Source organism: Miscanthus floridulus, chromosome 7, assembly GCF_019320115.1.
Source record: "Miscanthus floridulus cultivar M001 chromosome 7, ASM1932011v1, whole genome shotgun sequence".
NCBI classification, from domain to species: Eukaryota; Viridiplantae; Streptophyta; class Magnoliopsida; order Poales; family Poaceae; genus Miscanthus; species Miscanthus floridulus.
Genome location: NC_089586.1, coordinates 48401287 through 48405118, shown reverse-complemented (window position 1 = coordinate 48405118; position 3832 = coordinate 48401287).

Below are 3832 nucleotides of genomic sequence, written 5' to 3'. Positions count from 1 at the left end.
CAATCGAGGCTTTCATCACTGGCCTCCGCTTCCACGATGCCCTAAGGGAAAAGTCCTCCACAAGAGACCTGAATCGGTCACAGCGCTCCTGGCCACCGCTAAGAAATATGCGGACGCCGACGATGCTAAAAAGATAATTATTGAAGAAGCAGCAAGGGTTCCACGCTCCAACCACCCCCCCACACCGCGACGACTACCGCAGCAACCGTGGTCGGAACGACAATTTTGACCGCCGCAACTAGCGCAACGACTCCCGCGACCACCGCGACCAACGTAATCAGCAGCATAACCGCCGTGACGATTACAGGGGCAAGCGTGCTCGGGAAGACGACAGCGAGGTCAACACCATAAAAAAGGGTGGCGGACGTCGTAACTACGAAGACGACTACGCCAAAGCATTGAAAGGGCCCTACCAGCTCCATCCCAAGTCAAACCATACCATGGAGAACTACCGCGTTCTCAAGTCTGTCTACACGCATCAACAGGCTCCGGATACATTCGACAAGCCTAACGATGCAGGGGAACAGCACAACGAGGACAACAAAGATGAAGACGCAGATCCTCGTCACAAGTATGTCAAGCCAACTGATCGCGTGCACACCATCATCGGCGGCAAAGTGTCCATCGAGACCAAACGAGAACGCAAGCTGCTCGCCCACGCTTGCTTGAACGTGGCCAACACCGACAACCTCCTCACCGATCCGCGGCTCCCTTCGTGGTCTCACCGCGAAATCTCCATCAGCAGAAAGGACCAATGGGCCGCAATACCTGAGCCAGGACGTTTTCCCCTGGTCCTCGATCCTTGTATCAACAAGGTTTAGTTCGACAGAGTACTGATCGACGACGGCAGCTCCATCGATATACTGTTCAAGAACAGTCTGCCCGCCCTGAAAATAGCCCAGGCGGACCTCAAGCCGTACGAGGCACAGTTCTGGGGTGTTCTCCTCGGACAAAGCTATACACCTCTCGGGCAGATCACGTTACCTGTGCAATTTGGGACTCCGGACCACTTCCGCACTGACTACGTCAACTTCGTGGTCACTGACTTCGACGACACCTACCATGCTATTCTTGGTCGACCATCGCTCACCAAGTTCATGGCCATACCTCATTACAGGTATCTGGTGCTCAAGATGCCTACTGAGAAAGGAGTTCTAACCCTCAGGGGCAACGTATACGCAGCTTATACCTACGAGGACGACAACTTTAAAATAGCAGAGGCCCACGACCTCTCTATTCGCATGGCCGAGACCTGCTTGACACTAAGAAGACCTCAGCCGACCACCTGGAGATCCCAGAGCTCGAGGCTCCACGCAAGAACATCAAGTCCAAGGAGCACAAGGTGATCTAGCTGGTCGACGGCGATCCTAGCAAAACAGCCCTTATCGGGGCCAACCTGGATCCCAAATAGGAAGACGCGCTCGTCAGGTTCTTGAGGAGCAACGTGGATGTGTTCGCATGGAAACCTGCCAACATGCTCGGTGTACCTCGGAACTTGATCGAGCACTCCTTGAATGTCAACAGCAAGGCCAAACCTATCAAGCAGAAGCTACGACGGTTCGCTCGCGACAAGAAGGAGGCGATTAGGGTAGAAGTTACACGGCTTTTGGCAACCGGATTTATCAAAGAAGTGTATCATCCGGAGTGGTTAGCCAACCCGGTTCTTGTACGCAAAAAGAATAATGAATGGAGAATGTGCGTTGATTACACTGATCTCAACAAACATTGCCCTAAGGACCCCTTCGGCTTACCTCGCATAGACGAGGTCGTAGATTCAACCACCGGTTGCGAACTGCTTTCCTTTCTCGATTGCTACTCTGGTTATCACCAGATCGCTCTCAAAAAGGACGATCAGATCAAGACATCTTTCATCACGCCTTTCGGCGCCTACTGCTACACGACTATGTCGTTTGGGCTCAAGAATGTCGAGGCTACCTACCAACGCGCCATACAGGATTGCCTCACAGATGAGATAAAAGACGACCTTGTAGAGGCTTATGTTGATGATGTAGTTGTCAAAACCAAGGAAACACATACCCTTGTTGACAACCTGGAACGCACCTTCGCAGCCCTCAATACGTTCCAATGGAAATTAAACCCAAAGAAGTGCATCTTTGGTGTTCCTTCTGGTATACTGCTTGGCAACATCGTCAGTTACAACGGCATACGCCCTAACCTAGAGAAAGTCAAAGTTGTCTTAGACATGAAGCCCCCCAAAAAGGTGAAGGATGTCCAGAAGCTTACCGGATGCATGGCTACTCTTAGCCATTTCATATCAAGATTAGGAGAAAAAGGACTGCCGTTTTTCAAACTACTCAAAGCATCCGAGAAGTTTGAGTGGTCGGAGGAAGCAGACGCTGCCTTCACGTAGCTAAAACAATACCTTACATCGCCTCCGGTCCTCACTGCTCCCAGAGAAGATGAAACTCTCCTACTTTACATTGCGGCAACCAATCGGGTGGTCTCCACTACCATGGTGGTCGAGCGCGATGAGCCGGGCCACGCCTAGAAGGTGCAGCGACCAATTTATTTCATCAAAGAGGTACTCAATGAATCCAAGACCAGGTACCCATAGATTTAGAAACTGCTCTACGCCATACTGATAACATCCTGAAAGTTGAGACATTACTTCGACAGATATCGTGTGATGGTCATGACCGAGTACCCTTTGGGGGACATCATTCGCAATAAGGATGCAAACGGGCACGTCGTCAAATGGGCAATGGAGCTATGCCCCTTCTCCTTGGAATTTGCAAGCTGTACTACAATCAAGTCTCAGGCACTCGTCGATTTCATCGTCGAGTGGATAGTTTTAAGCACGCCTGCCTCCTCGGGATCCGACGAGTATTGGACGATGTACTTCGATGGCTCTCTCAACATTGACGGTGCGGGAGCAGGAGTCCTTTTCATGTCACCATCCAAGGAGCTGCTCCGGTACATCCTCAGGATTTATTTCCTAGCATCTAATAATGCCGCCGAGTACGAAGCATGCCTACATGGTTTGCGCATTGCGGTTGAGCTTGGTGTTAAACGTCTCTATGTCTACGGAGACTCGGCTCTGGTCATCGACCAACTCAACAAGGACTAGGACACGACCAGTGAAAAGATGGATGCATACTGCAAATCAATCAGAAAGCTGGAAGACAGGTTCTATGGCATCGAGTACATACACGTGGTCCGGGACAAGAATCAAGCAGCGAATGCGCTGTCAAAGTTAGGATCATCCCAAGCCAAAATCCCACATGGCGTATTCGTCCAAGACCTGCTCACGCCTTCCATCGAAGAGGAAGATTCCACGGTCAACAAGCCTCCAGACCAGCAATTGGTGGCTACGGTTCCGGCGTCGAGCACCACCGAGCCGCCTCCGACCACTCATGAGCCCGACTGGAGAATACCTTTCATCAAGTACCTAACAGATGGTAGCGGTTACACTGATCGGACAGAAAACAAGTGCCTGATGCATCGCAGTAAGCAGTACCTGCTCGTCGATGGCAAGCTATGGCGCAAGAACGCAAAGGAGGAAATCTTGATGAAGTGTATAACCTAGGAGGATGGCGAACATCTCCTGGACCAAATCCACTCTGGCTCCTGCGGCAACCACGCGGCCTCAAGAACGCTGGTCGGTAAGGCTTTTCGAGCAGGGTTCTATTGGCCGTCAGCGGTAGCCGACACAGAGAAGCTAGTCCGCCACTATGAGGGTTGTCAGTTCTTCGCCAAGAGAATCCACGTACCAGCACATGAGATCTAGACAATACCAGCCTCTTGGCCCTTCACATGCTGGGGGCTGGATATGATCGGGCCCTTCAAACCAGCTCTAGGGAAATTTACATGC